Here is an 18994-nt window from a genome sequence, read left to right on the forward strand (position 1 = left end):
GTCACCCCCACAACACGCACGGGGGTCCCCGAACCACAAACCCACAGGGGGTCACCCCCACAACCCGCATGGGGGTCCCCGAACCACAAACCCACAGGGGGTCACCCCCACAACCCGCATGGGGGTCCCCGAACCACAAACCCACAGGGGGTCACCCCCACAACCCGCATGGGGGTCCCCGAACCACCAACCCGGCACGGGGGTTCCTTCTCGGGTACTCAGCCCCTCCTCGCTGGAACTTCCATCCGGCAAAGTCCTCTCCCAAGGACCCTGGACTTGGTCATTCCGCTCACTTTGGCCAAATCAGCAAGCACAAAGGACCACAGAAATTCGATGCAGGAGGCCATCACATCAGGGGACGCATGTGTCCAGACGCCGAAGAGAAGGCAACGCTCCGCACCTGGGCATCACCCTGGATGGACCGAGCACCGGGCCGGGCACACGCGAGTCAGATCCGCTCTGCCGCACGAGCCCTGGGCTGACCGGTCCTCCCAGCTGGTCCCTTCTCTCGACCACAAAATGAGTCATTTGCACCGTGGCTGTCTGAGTTCTAACGGAGAGAAGGCGGCCGAGTATGGAAGCTGCTTTTAAAGCAACTGCAAACTCAGGGTGGACTTAGGGACCGACAGACCAACAGGAGAGGAGAGAGAGCCCGAAACCAGTCCCCAAACAAGCTTGGGGGCTGCGCCCTTGACGAGAGGGAGGGACAAACCAATCAGGGGCTGGGGCGGGCCATTTTCTGGAGAAAGAGACAGATGGGGTCAATAGAAGAAAAGCAAATGAGGGCCACCTGGGTGGCTCAGTCGGTTGGGCCTCCGATTTCGGCTCACGGCATGATCTCGCGGTCCGTGGGTTCGAGCCCCGCATCGGGCTCTATGCTGACAGCTCGGAGCCTGGAGCCTGCTTCGGATTCTGTCTCCCTCTCCCTCTGCCCCTCAACCACTCATGCTCTGTCTCTGTCTCTCTCCAAAATGAATAAACATTAAAAAAAAGAAAATGGAATCCAGGAAATTCAGGCTCGGAAAGCCGAGTGGCCCGTGAACCAGGAGATATTCAGTGGAATGAAGGAAATGCAAAGGAACAGGGTGCCTGTTCCCGCCCATCGGGTGGGCATCAGCGAGACAGCACCAGGGTCAAGTCTCCGCGAGGACTGGAGGGCTCTCAACTGTGACGATGGCACTGCAGCTGGGCACAGCCCCCGTGGAGAGCGATCAGTTGGGAGGAGAGGATCCGAGAAGGCGGGACCCGTGTACCCCAGGCCACAGAGGCCAACACCTGTCCCCTAAGCACAGACCCTAAGAAAGAGCCGTCCTGGTCAAGGACGTTCTCTGCAGCACAGCCTGGAAGACAAACGGCAAACAGCCTGGAGTCCCCAGGAGAAGACCAGAGACCTGGGGTCCGCCGTCCCACGAAACACGACACAGCCGCTAAAATGTGCAACTAGAGCCACGTGATGAGGTGGGATTTTTTTTTTCAAGCAGCTGTGAATCCCGATGCCACCAAGACAAAGCTTCCAGGGAGCAGACAGTGCCTTAGCCCGCCTCCCCCCGTCCCCCACCCCCCACGGGTGCCCGGGTCCCCCCGGACGAGCTACCATGTCCCAATGTTGGCGAGATAAGTAAACAACACATTGCTCAACCAGCCGGTGTTTTGGGTCATGAGGCAACCAGAGACCAGCCGATTAGTTAATGAGCTACATTCTTCGGGAGACGTTCTTTCCCCTTCTCTGTGTGACACAGCCCTCGGTCCGGCCCTAAACCGGACTGAACCCACCAAACGGAGACACCAGGCTCCCAGGGAGAAGCACCTTTCCATCTCGGGAACACCGTGAGCGTACTGCACGATTTCCCCAACATCCGGGGTCACCCCTGCTCTGTCCCCAGACCTGAGAAGAAAGGTGGGCCCCTTTCCACTGGGTGGGCAAGCTGGCAGGAGAGTCTCAGCTTTGGAATCCCAAGACCAGGTGGGCTTTGGGTTGGTCACTGCTTTAAAATGTGCTTTTTGAAAACAGGGACTTGAACAGGAACCTGCACACCCATGGTCACAGCAGCGTCATTCACGACGGCCAAAAGGTGGGAGCACACAAGTGTCCATCCACAGAGAAATGGGAAAACAGGGCGTGGTCCATCCACACAACGGAGTAATATTCAGCCCTGACAAGGGTGACACCCGCCACAACATGGTTGGTCCCGGGGGACGTGATGCTCAGTGAAACAGGCCAGACACACAAGGACAGACACTGTGTGACCCACCCACACGAGGTCCCTGGAGTCTCCAGATTCCCGGAGACAGAAGGGTGGACGGTGGGCGCCAGGGCTGGGGGAGGAGGTGGGCGTCCATGTTTTACGGGAACAGGTTCCATTTGGAAAGATGGAAAGTTCTGGAGACACATGGTGGGGAGGGCTGCACAACAGCGTGAATGTGCTTAGAGCCACCGAGCTGCAACTTAAAACAATGGTTACGATGGTAAAATTTACGTTATGTATATGTTACCACCACTCACAAAGCATTAAATGCACAATAGTGTTTTCACGTCAATCTCTGTTAAATTCTTACAGGACTTACCATGTCCTGATTCCCCCCATCTCCCTCCAGTCTTTGCCCAAGTGCCACCTTCTCAGTGAGGCCCGCCCTGACTGCCCTACTGAAGACTGCAACCATCCCTCTCGCAGCCCCCTAAGCAAGCTCTCCTTTTCTCCGACACGGCCTAGAGGCTCCTATATTATCTCCCTCACTCAGTGTTTGTTTCCCCTGGCTCGAATGCTGGCCGTCCAGGGCAGGAATAGGTGTCTCTGGTTTACTGTTTTACCCCAAGAGTCTAGCTAGAACTATCAGACACGTTTAGGAGACGCTCCATCCCAGGACAGCAGAACCCACGTTCTTCTCAAGTGCGCACGGAACACTGTCCGGGATGGATCATGTGCTAAGCCATAAAAGAGCCTCCATAAACGCAACAAGGATTCAGTCATGCAAAGGATGTTCTCTGACCACAACCGAATGAAACTGTAAGTCGATAAGAGGAAAAAAAAATAGAAATTTATGGATATGTGGAAATTGAACACCACATGTCTAAATGACCAACGGGTCAGAAAATAAATCAGAGGGAAACTGGAAAATACTAAGAAGAAAGAAAAAGAAGCTAGAAAAATTTTGAAATGAGTGAAAAAGACCAAATATATCAAAACTTGTGAGATACAGTAAAAACAGTCCTCAGAAGGAGATTTTCAGTTGTAAATGTCTATAATAAAAAGAACAAAGATCTCAACTCGATAACCTATCCTCCCCCCTGTGGAAAAAGCACATAAACTAAAGCCAAGTTATCTGAGGGAGGAAAGAATAAAAAAGTTAGCACAAAATGAATGTAAAAGGGAAGAGAAAAATCAATGAAACCAACAACGTAGCTCTTTGAAAAGATGGCTGAAATTGGCAAACTGTTAGCTAGACTGATCAAGAAAAAAGGCGGGGGTGGGGGGCAAACACTCAAATTAGCAGACTCAGAAATGAAAGAGAGCACATTTCTGCCAACCTCACAGAAATAAAAAGGACAATAAGGCAACACTATATACAACTGCACACAAAAATGGACAGATTTCAGTGAGACACAAAGTAACCAACATGACGCAGGAAGAAACAGAAGACTTGAAACATACCTATAACAAGTAGAGACTGTATTAAAACCACACACACACACACACACACACACACACACACACACACACACACACAAAAAGCACCAGGCCCAGATGGCTTCACTGGTGAATTCTACCAAACATTGAAGGAAGAATTAAATATAGTTCATCACAAGCATTTCCAAAAAGTAGGAGAGAACACTTTACAACTCATTTTATGAGGCCAATATTACCATGGCACCATCACAAGAAAACGATGAACCAATATCTCTTATGCATATACATGCAAAGTGCTGAAAATACTAGCAAACTGAATCCAGCTGCAGATGAAAAGGATTGTAAACTATGAGTAAATGGGATTGGTCCCAAGAATTGCCAAGTTGGCATACCATCCAAAAATCAATTCATGCAATGCACCATATTAGCAGAACAAAAGACAAAAAGGAGCTAATCATCTCCACAGATGCAGAAGAGGCACTTGGCAAAATCCAACACTGCTTTGTGACAAAAACACTCAACAAACTAAGAATACAAGTGACCTTCCTCAACCTGATAAAGGGCACCTACAAGACACCCACAGCCAACACCGCACGTAATGGCGAAAGACTAGGTGCTTCCTCCTCAGATCAGAAGCAAGACACCAACGTCCTTTCTGGCTACTTCTACTCAACCTTCTGCTGGAGCTTCCAGGCAGGGCAATTAGACAAGACAATGAAATAAAGGCACCCAGGTTGGAGAAGAAGAAATAAAATTGTTGTTACCCACAGATGACATCAACTTGTGTGTAGAAAATTCTACAGAATCCACTAAAAAAGGAACAGGACAGGGACGTCCACTCTTGCCACTGTTATTCAACATAGTGTTGGAAATCATAGCCTCAGCAATCAGACAACACAAAGGAATAAACAGCATCCAAATTGGCCAGGAGGAAGTCAAACTTTCAGATAACACAATACTATGTATGGAACACCCAAAAGATTCCACCAAAAACCTGCTAGAACTGATCCATGAAATCAGCAAAATTGCAGGATATAAAATCAATGCACAGAAATCGGGTGCATTCCAATACACCAATAATGAGTCAACAGAAAGAGAAGTCGAGAAATCGATCCCATTTACAATTGCACCCAAAACCATAAAATACCAAGGAATAAACCTAAGGAGGTGAAAAATACACACCTGAAAACTATAGAAAGCTTATGAAAGAAATTGAAGCTACAAAAAAATGGAAAAATATTCCATGCTCCCGGATTAGAAGAATATTGTGAAAATGTCAATACTACCCAAAACAATCCTTATCAAAATAACACCAGCATTCTTCACAGCTAGAACAAACAATCCTAAAATTTGTGTGGAACCACAAAGACCTCTTATAGACAAAGTAATGTTGAAAAAGAAAACCAAAGCTGGAGGCATCACAATCCCAGACTTTAAGATGTATTACAAAGCTGTAATCATCAAGGCAGTATGGTACTGGCACAAAAAAACAGACACTCAGATCAATGGAACACGATAGAGAACCCAGAAATGGGCCCACAAATGTATGGCCAACTAATCTTTGACAAAGCAGGAAAGAATATCCAATGGAATAAAGACACTCTCTTCAGCAAGTGGTGCTGGGAAAACTGGACAGCGACACGCAGAAGAATGAACCCGGACCACTTTCTTACACCAGACACAAAAATAAACTCAAAATAGATCAAAGTCCTAAGTGTAAGACAGGAAGCCATCAAAATCCTCGAGAAGAAAGCAGGCGAAAACCTCTTTGACCTTGGACACAGCAACTTCTTCCTCAACACATCTCCGGAGGCAAGGGAAACAAAAGCAAAAATGAACTATTGGGACCTCAGCAAAGGAAACAATCAGCAAAACTAAAAGGCAACCAACTGAATGGGAGAAGATATTTGCAAACAACATATCAGATAAAGGGTCAGTATCCAAAATCTATAAAGAACTTCTCAAACTCCACACCCAAAAAACAAATAATCCAGTGAAGAAATGGGCAAAAGACATGAATAGACACTTCTCCAAAGAAGACCTCCAGATGGCCAACCGACACATGAAAAGATGCTCCACATCACTCATCATCAGGGAACTCAAATCAAACCACAATGAGATACCACCTCACACCTGTCAGAATGGCTAGAATGAACTCAGGCCACAACAGATGTTGGTGAGGATGCGGAGAGAGAGGGTCTCTTGCACTGCTGGTGGGCATGCAAGCTGGTGCAGCCACTCTGGAAAACAGTATGAAGGTTCCTCAAAAAATTAAAAATAGAACTCCCCTCTGACCCGGCAATTGCATTACTAGGTACTTATCCAAGGGATACAGGTGTGCTGTTTCGAAGGGACATGTGTACCCCCATGTTTATAGCAGCCCTATCGACAATAGCCAAAGTACGGAAAGAGCCCAAATGTCAACTGACGGACGAATGGATTAAGAAGATGTGGGATATATATACAATGGAGTACTACTCGGCAATCAAAAAGAATGAAATCTTGCCATTTGCAACTACGTGCATGGAACTGGAGGGTATTATGCTAAGCGAAATTAGTCAGTCGGAGAAAGACAAATATCATATGACTTCACTCATACGAGGACTTTAAGACACAGAAGACATGAACACAAGGGAAGGGAAGCAAAAATAATATAAAAACGGGGAGGGGGACAAAACATAAGAGACTCTTAAACATGGAGAACAAACGGAGGATTGCTGGAGGGGTTTGGGTGGGGGGAGGGGCTAAATGGGCAAGGGTTTTGGTGGGGGGAGGAGCCACTAAGGAAGACACTTGTTGGGAGGAACACTTGGGTGTTATACGTAGGGGATGAGTCACTAGAGCCTTCTCTTGAAATCATAGTTGCACTATATGCTAATTAACTTGGATGTAAATTTAAAAATAAATGTGCATAACAAATACACATGTTTAATACACTCAAAAAAAAAGAATCCACTAAAAAATAATTAGAACAAACACGATCGTCAAGATTACAGAATATATGATCGATATACAAAAAAATGAACAGTATCTCTACAAACTAACAACGAACTATTTGAAAATAAGGTTAAGAAAACAATTTCGCTTATGATGATATTAAAAAGGATTAAAGTCTTAGGCACAAATTTAACACAAGAAATGGAAAATTTGTACTCTGGAAACTAGAAAACATTTCTGAAAGAAACAAAAGACCTAACTGATTACAAAAACATCTAATGCTCATGGGTCAGAAGACTTCATATCGTTAAAATGGCAATACTTTCCGAAATGAGCTACAGACTCAACACGATCCCTGTCGAATCCCAGCTGGCTTCTTGGCAGAAGTTGATAAGCTGATCCTAAACTCATATTCAAGGCACCCAGAATAGCCAAACCAATGTTGAAAGGAAAAAAAAAAAACACTAGGTTGGAGGACTCACCCTTCCTGATTTTAAAACTTACTAGTGGGGGGTGGGAGGGTGGGGGGTGGGCATTGAGGGGGGCACCTTTTGGGATGAGCACTGGGTGTTGTATGGAAACCGATCTGACAATAAATTTCATATCTTGAAAAAAACAACTTACTCCAAAGCAACAGTAAGCAACACGGTGTGGTACTGGAGTAAGAACGGAGATACAGATCAAAGGAAGAGAGTTGAAAGTCTAGAAATGCTGCCATGTTTTTACGGCCAACTGATTTTGAACCAGAGTGCCCAGGCAATTCAATCGGAAAGTGTCGTCTTTTCAACAAATGGTCCTGGGACGGCTGGACATCCACATGCAAAAGAATGAAGTTGGACCCCTTCCTCACACCATATACAGAAATTAACTCAAAATGGACCATATGCCTAAATGCAAGAGTTAACAGTATGAAATTCTGAGGAGAAAACACCAACATACATCTTCAGGACCTCAGGTTAGACAAATCCTTCCTAGAGGCGGCACTAAGAGCACACAAGTAACAAAAATAAAAGACAGATGGTCTCCGTCAAGATGCAAGATTTTCATACTTTATCTCTTTTTTTTTTAAGTTTATTTATTTGGAGAGAGACAGCAAGAGCGAGAACGGGGCAGCGGCCGAGAGAGAAGGGGAGAGAGAGAATCCCAAGCAGGTTCCCCACTGTCAGTGCAGAGCCCCACACGGGGCTCAACCTCGTGAACCGCAAGATCATGACCTGAGCCAATATCAAGAGTGAGACACCGACCGACGGAGCCCCCCAGGCGCCCCAAAATTTTATACTTTAAAGAACGCTATCAACCAGAGAATGGGACAAATTATCATCAAGATGGCACTCGTACAACTTGATAATAAAAGGACTAAAAAAAAAATTAAAAAGTGAGCAAAGGTTTGGCATAGGCATGTCGCCAAGCAAGGTACACAAATGGCCAAGGAGCACACAAGGCGCTCCCATCATTCGTCAGGAGAAAGACGCAACTTAAAAAAACAGCCGGATGCCACGTCACCCCCTCCGGGGCGACCACAACCAAGAAGACAGGTAATAGCAGGGACTGGTGAGGAGGTGTGGGCAAGGGGCACCCTCACCCACTGGTTGGAACGTAGAGTGGCCCACCCGCTCTGGGACACAGTCTGGCAGGTCCCCGGAGGGGCAAGCATCAGGTTACGACGTGACCCGGTGTTCCCACTTCTGGGTAAACATCCGAGAGCAACGCACCCACAAGCCCACGCTCCTGTGCCGATTCGAACTGGCCAAAGTGCAGAAACCACCCGTCTGCCTGTCAGCTGCCCTCCAGGTAACACCACCATCCCAGCTGTGAGGGAAGAAGCAGGGAACACCCGCTCAAGACATGTTCGGCCCCCGGCACAGACTCAGCTCAAAAAGGTCCGCCTGTTATTTAGAGTCGAGAGGAGCTGCTGAAATTTGCAAACAGGGTATGAGGCCCGACACCCCGGCCCGGCCCAGGCCTGTTCAGCCACAAAGCACCGTAGGGTTTAAGCAGGAACAAACCAAGACCCAGAGCCAGAACTCAAGCCATGCTGAACCCCAACACACACAGGACCCAGGACCCAGTCCCCAGTTCTGCCTCCTCGAATGTCATAAATACGGGCAGGGGGCGCAGACAGACTCTCAGAGCCCTACTGCCCAGAGGAGCCAGGGGCGAAGGAGGGACAAAAGTTAGGCGCTCAGTTACTCAGTGACAGAGGCCCACTTCAGGGACTCATCAGTTCAACAAGCATCTATCCCAGCTTGGGAGCAGTGGGGGCGGGATGGGGGCGTGGTGGGGGCAGGGGCCCTGTCTGCAGTGTTTCATCTCACTTTAAATTTTTTTTTTTTAACGTTTATTTATTTTTGAGACAGAGCATGAACAGGGGAGGGGCAGAGAGAGAGGGAGACACAGAATCTGAAACAGGCTCCAGGCTCTGAGCTGTCAGCACAGAACCCGACGCGGGGCTCCAACTCAAGGGCCGTGAGATCACGACCTGAGCCGAAGTCGGATGCTTAACCGACCAAGCCACCCAGGCGCCCCTCATCTCACTTTAAAAAGCTGCCTTTGCCGTCCCCACCTCACCTGTCCCAACACCAGGCAGAGCTGAGTAGGGAAGCCAAGTGTGAGACCCTCCCCCAGGCCCGGGAGAAAGTGCCCTTATCCACCATCACCCAGGGGCAACCCCCGGCCCCCCGTGCCTGGGCCTCCACTGAAAACCTGGGCGTGAGTTCGGGCCCCACATCGGGCTCTGCGCTGATGGCTCGGAGCCTGGAGCCTGTTTCAGATTCTGTGTCTCCCTCTCTCTCTGCTCCTCCCCTGTTCATGCTCTGTCTCTGTCTCAAAAATAAATAAACGTTAAAAAAAAAAAAAAAAAAGTTTCTAATGGGATAAATACCAGGAGCTACAAGGCACAGAAGCAAAAAGCTTCCTGGGGTCCTTAAAAACTCTTTAAGAGGGTGATGAGGGAGCATGGGGCAGGCTGAGGGACAAAATATGGGCTGGCAACCCCCCCCCCCACCGTGGAATATGTGTTTTATTAAATGGTAATAAATGGCGCTTCCCTAGCAACAGCCAGCCCCTCAAGGTCCTGGAAACCTTGCTTCCAAAATTCCTTAGGGACTTACCCTATCCCTGACCTCCTGCCAACCTGAGGGGCTGTAATGAGTCACCCGTCCGGACCCCAGGGCAGCTCTCCCTGCCCACGGGTCCTGTCCCCGCACTTTAATAAAATCACCTTTTTGCACCAAAGATGTCTTCAAGATTTCTTTCTTGGCCGTAGGCTCTGGACCCCAGGAGTCCCCCACCACCCCAAAACTTCATCGCTTGGACCAAAAACGTGAGAACCCGTGCCCTCGCCCACGTGTGGGCCCCCCCACGGGGGAGGGCAGGGTCCTGGCCCGGCCACGTGACCTTCCACGGTTAGGTAGACTCCATCTGCCTTGGGTGAGGTGGGGGTGTTACAAGTGTCCGTTCCTCGGGGCCGTGGTGACGATGACATCAGCACCTGGAAAAGCACTTAAGGACCCAAGTGCCCCCTCCACTCGCTACTGCGAGTGTTTTCGTGACAGAGTCACCAAGATGGTCCACTGACAAAGAGACAGAGGGTGCCCCCACCATATACCCCCTTAACCCGGTCCCAGTGGGCGTCCATTCCCTGAAGCCCCGAGCGGCTGGCAGATCGGGGACAGGAGAGGATGCAAAACCTGTTGTAGGAGGCTGACCGGTCCAGGAAAGTCTGAAGCCATCACGGGCGGATGATGCAATGGTGATGCCTTCCAGCCAATCCGGTCTTTTCAACAAACATCCGGGGGGCTCACTCCACACCGGAGCCCCTACAGGACGCTGAGACCCAAGTCCCTTCCTGGGCACCGGTCTGCCTGGGGCCCTGCACAACGTCAGGGCAAATGCCTGCAGCTGGCCAGGCCCCTGGCACAAGACGCTGGGAGCACAGAACACCATCAAAATCAAGAAGGAGAAAGAGGGGCGCCTGGGTGGCGCAGTCGGTTAAGCGTCCGACTTCAGCCAGGTCACCATCTCGCGGTCCGTGAGTTCGAGCCCCGCGTCGGGCTCTGGGCTGATGGCTCAGAGCCTGGAGCCTGTTTCCGATTCTGTGTCTCCCTCTCTCTCTGCCCCTCCCCCGTTCATGCTCTGTCTCTCTGTCCCAAAAATAAATAAATGTTAAAAAAAAAAAAATTAAAAAAAAAAAAAAAGGAGAAAGACTTGGGGCAGGAGGGCAGGAAAAACCCTGGGCGGTGGCAGCCGTGCCCAAGTGCCACAGCAGACACGCCTCTGTGCCCCCCCCCAGGGCGTTCCTGCTCCCCAGGGTCCCAGGAAGGCCTTCAGCTCTACCGAGAATGTGTGACCCTCTCCCTGGGCCCAGGCCCTCTGGGACCCGGCGTGCACATCCCTTCTTCAGGCTCAGGCACCACCACGGGTCCCTGAGCGCCCCCGGAGAGCCCCTGGCCAGCCCCTCAGTCCCGGCTCCCTGCCTCTCCCCACCCACCCGGGGATCTGGGCACTGTTGCGGGATTTCTCAGCCCAGGGAAGGGGGAGGTCTTATGGGCCGGAAGACCCATGGGTCCCCCAAGTAGGGACACTCCGGGGCAGGACACCCAGTCTGCAGGACGTGGCTCGTGTGGAGCATTCAGGTGGCATCATCTGTCACTACTGTCACCTAGGGGTCTACACCGTCCCCAGGGTGGGACTCGCTTGCAGGAACCCTGAGAGTGGGGCAGGATCTGGCCCACTTCTCTCCCTCCCGCTGGGGGCTCTAAACAGTGTGGACCCTCGGCAAGGGGCCAGTCTAAAGGAAACCAGTCTCCTGAGCTGCTCCGTGTAGAAAGGCCTTGGGGGTCCCCTTCCCCAGCAGCCTCTCCCACCTTCTACAGAGGAAAAGGCCTTCAGGCCCTCTGAACCTTGCCGGGGAGGGAGTGGGGGTGGGGAAGGGCTCCCAGCACCAAACAGAGGAAGGCAATTCAAGCAAGCCTTGAATTAAAACACCAAAATCACCCGTTGCCCACTGGCTAACAGGTACATGCCCAGTAGAACCTTCCTTTCCACCATTTCCGAAATCCACACCGTTTTATGGTGTTCGAATCAACCGCCTCCTCCGGCCAGACCTCACTGCCGTGTGAGCGCCTTGATGTCACAAGAAAAACTCCTCTAAGTCCACGTGTATCTTCTCCTCGCACAGAAATATGCACGAGCGATTAACAAAAGACCGACAAGCTCCGACGTCTATTCCGTTGGGGTAACACTCTGGGGGCGAGGGGCAGTAGCGCTTTGAGAAGGCAAAGGAACGATGAACAGTCCCCGAAGCCACTGTGCCCATCTGCCAGGGTCAGGAGCTGCCACGTCGCGGGTGGTTTGGACAGAAGACCCCGCTCGAGTTGACCGACAGTTACTTTTGCAATGCCAGTATTTACCTCCCAGGCGAGGTTCTCCATTCTCAGCAAATTCTAGAACCTACCGAGAACAACTTTAGATGCTGACTTAAAAATGCACGAGGCGTGTGGGCCCCGGGGCGTGATTCTTTCAGCTTTGCTGCATATTCGAATTTTTCACACGAAAATGGTTCAGGAAAAAGGGGGGGGGGGGACACATAGTTTTTAAAAACAATGCTTTTAGGGAGCTGAGAGGCAAAAAAAAAAAATTCTTTAAAGAAACTTGCCCCCCCCCCAAAAAAAAAGAGGTTAGAGTGGGAGAGAGCCAAAGCATGAGAGACTCTTAAAAACTGAGAACAAACTGAGGGTTGATGGGGGGTGGGAGGGAGGGGAGGGGAGGGGATGGGTGTTGAGGAGGGCACCTTTTGGGATGAGCACTGGGTGTTACATGGAAACCAATCTGACAATAAATTTCATATATTGAAAAAAATAAAAGACACTTGCCCAGCCAGGCTCAGCCACTGCAGGTATGTGCCATGATTATCCACCTAATGGATGCCTCCCGGTGAGTCTCCTCAGTCACCAGCCCAGGACTGGCCCACCATCCTGCCGGCCGGAACCCTGAGCGTTGCCCGAAATGTGCTCTGAGGACCCCTGAGGGTGCAGACCCTCCGGGAGCGCCGGGCTCCTGCACCTCTGGCCTCAGCCAGAATGTCCGGGGGGGCCCCCAGGAGCACCCCCCCACCCCCAAGGTCCAGCATTTGAGATCTGCAGCTTTAACATTAGGAGCTCATGGCCTCATTCAACGCGCACCCCTCACTGAGCCACCCTGAGAGTCCTTGGCAAACCCCACAAGGACAATTTTCCAGCACCGTCCAGGTCGGTCACTGGGCACAGGCCCCACCCCCTCCCCGCACTGCCATCTGGCAACCCTGCTCTCCACTGCAGCTGGCCACAAACTCCTTGCAGCCCCACAGGCTTTTAGGGGTTTAATCTCCCAGAAAGGGACACGTGCCTCAGCTGGCCCATCCCTGGGCACACCCAGGGCCCGGATTGAGCGCCCTGGCAGGCTCTCGGATCCGCCCCAGCACTGGGCTCACCTTCCCCGGCCCCCTTAAGACTGGAAACCCCTTGAGGGGTGGGAAGGCCCGTGCCACGTGCATCCGTATCCCCCAAAGACGGGCCTCGGTATTTCCACTTGGGGCCAAAGACGTGAGCCTTCACTGGCCACTTGAAAACATTTCTGGAGTCTGCTTCCAAGGAAAATAAAAGGGCCCATCACACCAAGAAGTCTGATCAGAAGACTGTAGCTCTTTTTCAGGCCGCAGCTACAGGAAGAGTAATTGTCCAACCGGATGAATCTTCCCGCTGGGTAATCCGTCCCCTGGCCGAGGGAGGGTGGCTCGGCGGCGGTTGGGGGGGGTGGGGGGTGGCCTGAGGGCTGGGCTCTCTCTCCCGGGCAGTTTGCTAATCCCGGCTGCCCCACGTCCTGGCTGTGTGGCCCAGGGCTAACGACTTTGCTCCTCTGAGCTCCAGGCTCCGATCCATACAGTGAGAATAATCAACCCCATCTCTCTCTCTCTCTCTCTCTCTCTCTCAAGTTTCCCGAGACCTGAATGAGGTAATCTGTAGCAAGAGTGCAAAGCAGTGTCTGCCAGAAGGAAAGCACCGAGCACGTGGGAATACTGGCTGTCGCTGTATACTGCCTGGCACCGTCCGCATGTCCCCACTCTGGGAGCAAGAACGTGGCCATCTCTGCCGAGTTCCTGCTGCAGCACAGGCAGAGAAATGATCAGACCTCCTCCAGGGGTTTTTATCTCCCCAGTGCCCCTCCTCCTCCAGGCTGGGCTGGGGACCCTCTCTGTGCCCTACAGCACCCAAAGGTCACTTCTATCACAGCCCCTGTCCCGCTGTGCATTAACCCTTCCCCCGCTAGCCTGGAAGCCCCCCGGGGGGGCGGGGGAGGGGGACAGCCGCAGTGGCCAGCTCCCCGCCTGGGTGGTCAGCAGCCGTTTGAGCTCACTCAATGCAACGTGCAGAGAAAATCTGATACACGCTAGATCACCTCGGACCCCTCGGACCATCAGAGAGCGGCAGGCCCCTCACTGGGTGGGAGGGCCAGGTGCAGGGGCCAGGCCACAAGGGTCACGCGGCCGGGGGCCTCCAGGCTGCAAGCCCTACTAGGCCCAATCAGTCCACGGTCTCTCAACCAGCACCCAGGCGAAGGGCTGGGGACTCCAAAGACTTTTTGTAAACTGGCTCCTGTTGGGGGCGCTTTCCTGCCCACCTCTTTGCTAACTCCCCTCCGTCAAAGCAGAGAATTAGTAAGTTTGCAGAGATCACTTTGAGGACGAACGATCACACACGCTCCCCCCCTGGGGCTGAGGACAATTGGAGGCTCCCGGGAAGGCCGCCGCTGTTCATTTCCTGGAGCGTTTCCAGCCACGCCCCTCCCTCCCGCTGCCTTCCCAGGGCGGGGTTCTCAGCTCCGCCCGCCTCCGGCTTTACACAGCAGGAGGGGGGATTTCCTGAGAAGGAGAGTTCAGGGGTCAGAGGGTAGACCGCAAACCCCAGCCTCACCCCCAGGATTCCTTTGGAGCCGGAGGCAGATCTCGGCCTCCTTAGCAGCTCAAGTCCCAAACTTGGCCCCCATTTGGGGAACCCCCATCACTCACCAGAGACGACAAGGACGCCAGAACACTCTCAGTTAGGGCTCTGACATATTTGAGAATAAAGCCAGTAAGATAACGAATTACTTCTCCGTAAAAATCAGGTTTTACTAGTGTTTTCCAGTCTATCGGGTGGCTCCCGGCGCGTTTTTCTTAGTTTCTCGGCTTTTTCTTCCACCTGTGTCCCCATCACTGATGTGAGTAAAATATGACACTATCTCAGAGCTGCTTTATCTTCCCCAGGTGGTCTTCTTCACATCTGACCTTTGACCCTGGATGCCCAGGGCTCCCTCTAGCTAGCCTGCCCCCCCCCCCCCCACACACAGAGGCCTGGACCAAGTCACCAGCACAAGGTGACCCCTGGACCTCAGCTGGGGGCCCTGAAGGAAAGCCCCTAGGACACTCTCCTGAATACGAATCGGGCTTTTTCTCCAGCAAATTACACTCGCAGACAGAGGCCGGGAGGACACCCCTCTTTCCCAACGGACAGCTGATTTGTTCAAAGCAGCCAAGCACTGCCCACTGGGACCTGCCTTTAGAGGCAAAATCACCTTAGTCATCAAGCATTCCTGTTGATATCGAACAGTTACAGCGCCTTCCGTAGGGGCCCAATGTGCCTTTCCATCCAATTTCTCCTTCTTGGAAAACCAGAAATTTCCCAGCGTGGGAACGGCACCTGCTTCCTTTAACGGACTGCTTCCTTTAACAGACTGCTTCCCAGCAGCCTTGCGTCCAGCTGCTCTCAACACAGCCTGATTCCTGTGCAGACAAGGGTCTCCGTCGGCCTCCTTAAGGCTACTGGCACTTCCAGGGCAAAACTCCACTGGCTCCCCCTTCTTAGCCACTAGGGCAGTCACCTTCACTTTCCCTCCTTAGTCACCCCAGACCCCCGCAGTGGGCACTAATCTCCAGGCGAGTGCAGCCTTGTTATCAGGCACCAGTGGCGAGAAAGTTCGGGTCTCCAAACGCAGCGGCTTCCCGGGGCGGGGGGGGGGGGGGCTGTTCTGGATGGTCGGAGCCCCCCAGCACCACCAGCTCCCCGCTAATTATCATTTAATGCAGGACCCCTGGATCAAGGCTGAATCCCGGCCGAGCATACACTCCTGCCCGGGTCACAAAAGTCGAGGGGCAAGTCCCAGGTGGAGATCAAAGACCCACCCCCACCGGAGGGCTTCCGAAATTACCTCTCTGCTTCTCCAAACTTAATTAGAGGACTGACCTCATTAATTCGAACTTGAGTTTCAAACAAAAAAGAGGGCACGGTAACCATCCAATTTACTGCCTCCAATTTCCACGTGGAAACCACTTCATTTCTGAAAGGCCTCTGAGGACTCCCAGGACCGTGCCCACAGCTGCCGGCCCCCCCCAGGCCCCCTCGCCAACCGCGACCTGAGCGGCCCAAGTGCCTTCCAACCGCCCAGGGTCGCTTTAAAAGCTCCTCCACGAACTCCATGGCCAAGAGCACCGGCCTCACCCCATTTGGACGCCCCCAGCCCCATGGAAACACTAAACCTGGCCTGCGCGCACGCCCCTCGCATCCCGCGCAGAGCGGTGGAACCCGGGCGGCGAGGTCCACCGCGGGGCCGCACCCTCCGAAACCGAGGTCCACCCCGGCCCCCGCGCCCTCCTTTCCCAGGCGGCGAGGTCTACCGAGGGGCCGCACCCTCCGAACGCGGGCGGCAAGGGCCACCCCGACCCCCGAACCCTCCGAACCCGGGCGAAGTCCCCCACGGGGGTCGCACCTGCTCGCGCAATCCAGCGGCCCCGGCCCAGGTGGCGCGTGAGCGGTCGGTGTCTCCTGGCGCGCGCCCCGCGCCCCGGCAGCCCTGCGGAGGCGCCTGGGCCGCGGGCTGCGCGGGCGGAGCTGCCCGGCCGCCGGGAGGAGGGATGCCCGGGCGAAAGTTGCCAGGGAAACTTGAGCAACTCGAGCGCGCCAGTGCCAGCCTCCTGCATAATTCACGGGCGGCGGCGGCGGGCCGCTGGGGCCCCTCACCTACACCAGCCCGGTGCCCCCCCAACCGTATCCCGGCCGGGGCGCGCGGCGGGCAGAGGCTGGACACAAAGCATGGGCCCTGCGCGACCCCGGGACCGGGGGGGGGGCCGACGCGCGACTCCCGGGGCCTGCGCGGGGTGCGCCGGCCCCGGCCTCGCGGAGCCCGCTGCTCCAGCCGCGCGTATCTGGATGGGGGCTCCGTGCGCTGGCTCGCGGCTGGGTGACCGCAGGAGGGTCTCTGGGGACCCTGCCGCCGCGGCTTGGGTCCCCGCCCCCCGCGCGCCCCCTGGCGGCCCCGAGCCCGCTCCTCGGCCAAGCCTACGGACTCCAGTCCCCGGGCCGGCGGGTGGCGACCGAGGGCGACCAGACCCCGGGGAAGCGGTGGAGGTAGGTCTGCGCTGCCCCGGCGGGAGGGGGTGCGTGCGCCGGGGGCACAAAGGAGTCGCTCCTACTCTCGGCGCCCACTCCTCTTCCACAGCTTTTGAAACCTGCCCCTACTCCAAAGGAAGCCGGGGGTGGCGGCGGGGGGAAGGTGTCCTCACCGAGAAGCGACCCCACCAGGACGCGAGGAGCCCCCCCTTCCCAACCCCCCACCCCCACCCCGTGCCCAGCTCCGAAGGGTTCAGTGCTGCGCTTAACCGGCAGCTGGTGCTCCCGTAATGCAGACGCACCCGAGATGCAGCCGGGGAGCAGAGTCGGGCGCCCGGGGGCCACCTACTGTCCTTCCCGGCCGCCGCCGCCTTACCTGGTCCCGGGAGTCGGGCCCGGCGAGAGCCCCCGGGGAGGGCGGGCGTCCGCGCGCACCTGGCTCCGCCGCGGGGACCCGAGCGGCGCCGCGCCCAGCCCGGCCGGAGTCTCCGGAGCCGCCGCCGCCGCCGCCGCCGCCGCGCAGGTGTCGGGGGTGGGGTGGGGGGCGCCGGGCCCCGCCCCGCGCTGCCGCCCGGGCGGGGGGCTCCTGGTGGGGGCGCTCGGCGGTCCCTCCCCTCGGCCCCGCGCGGGCGGCAGGCGCCGGCGAGGGTGGGGGAGGGGTCCTCTCGCCGCCCGAGGGCGCGCGCGGCCCCGGACCCGCGAGCGCGGCCCGCCCGCGACCTCTCCCGCACCTGCCGCGGCCGCTCCGGCCCCGGCGGCGGCGGCGGCGGCGGCGGCGGCGGCGGCGGCTCGGGCGCGGCGCGCGGGGTCTGTTGTGGCAACCCCGGGAGACGGCGGGCGCCCGGGGCCGCCTCCGCCCGCCGCCCCGCCCCGCCCCGGGTGGCGCGGCTCGCCGCCCCCCTTCCGCGAGAAAGCCCTCGGACCGCGAAGTCCTCGGCGCGATTATCCCGAACGCAGCCGGCTCCCGCCCCTGAGTGTTTTGTTAATAGGATTCGGAAACACAGAGGCCGACGGCACGGCTTGGCGTCTGCAGGGCAAATGAAAACTTTGTGCCCGGGCGAGACGCCGCCGGCTGCCTCGCGGGCCACCTTCCACCTGGGCGCCTGCCTTCCGGGGGCCAGCCGCCCTCCCGGCCGAGGAGCGATTCGGGGCGAGTGCGGGGTGGGCGGGGGGGATACACACCCGCCGCTCAGATGAAGCCCGGGGGTCAGGCACCGCCCCCCCCCCACCCCGGGGACCCCCGGGGATCCTGTCATTAACCGGGGCTCGGGGACTGCCAGGTTTGACGAAACCCCAAGGGGGTTGTCACCAGCCCCGGGCCCTGGCTCCTGGCTGTGACACTCCCGACCTGATGCCTGAGCTATTGGCTAATAACTTCTGGAGCCCCCCCCAAAATCCACTGGTAATTACACCAGCTATGGAGGCTTCTGTGTCCTGAGTTCTCCAGTGTTCTGGAAGGGAGAGCCATTCCTGCCCGAGATGTGCAGTGTGAGTGGGGGAGGTGCTGGGGGGGGGGGCGGGCGGCAAGCACCAGCTTCCAGGCTGTGACCGAGACCTCGCTTTCAGGAGCCAGCCTTCCATTCTGCGAAAGCCCACCGCTCTCCCCAGGAGGAACAGTAAAGACTCCATTAAGTACATTTACATCTTTATGTATCTATGTTATGATCCGTATACTTTTTAAAGCCAGTCTTCTAGAACACGCCTCAGAGAGTTGCATGGGCCAGTGACTTCAACACACCAAAGGCAAAGTTAAATATTTGCTCTAGATACTTTTTTTTTCCCCTGCTTGCATAATTGTCCCACATTTCAAAGAAGTCTTTAAAAGCACTTAGGTTAGAAAAAAAAAAAAAAAAAAGTTGTATTTGGGGCCTAAATATTTCAGGACACACGTGAAGTAAATACTGTAGCTCTTCCGGGGCTCCTGGCAGATGTCTTTCTCTCCGCTGCCTCCTTAAGCATGAGCCTTAATAAAATGTTTGTTGAGTGAATAAAGGAGGCCATCCATCAAATAACAGTAATCCTTAAACAGGA

General features: G+C 54.8%; 1 protein-coding gene across 16 annotated transcripts in view; it reads right to left on the reverse strand.

Annotated features, from left to right (window-relative positions):
- The window catches only part of SHANK2 (SH3 and multiple ankyrin repeat domains 2), a 490708-nt gene extending 473231 nt beyond the window's left edge, over positions 1-17477 (reverse strand). For 10 of the 16 annotated variants that reach the window (XM_045486265.1, XM_045486264.1, XM_045486263.1 and 7 more), the window contains exon 1: positions 17340-17473. The gene's annotated coding sequence lies outside the window, so the exon portion shown is untranslated. Of the gene's footprint in view, positions 1-17339 lie in introns of all 16 variants that reach the window. The other 6 variants (XM_045486269.1, XM_045486268.1, XM_045486267.1 and 3 more) reach the window with 3 other exon arrangements.
- Between the last annotated feature and the right edge of the window lie 1517 nt (positions 17478-18994).

This window comes from Leopardus geoffroyi, chromosome D1, assembly GCF_018350155.1.
Source record: "Leopardus geoffroyi isolate Oge1 chromosome D1, O.geoffroyi_Oge1_pat1.0, whole genome shotgun sequence".
Lineage (NCBI taxonomy): Eukaryota > Metazoa > Chordata > Mammalia > Carnivora > Felidae > Leopardus > Leopardus geoffroyi.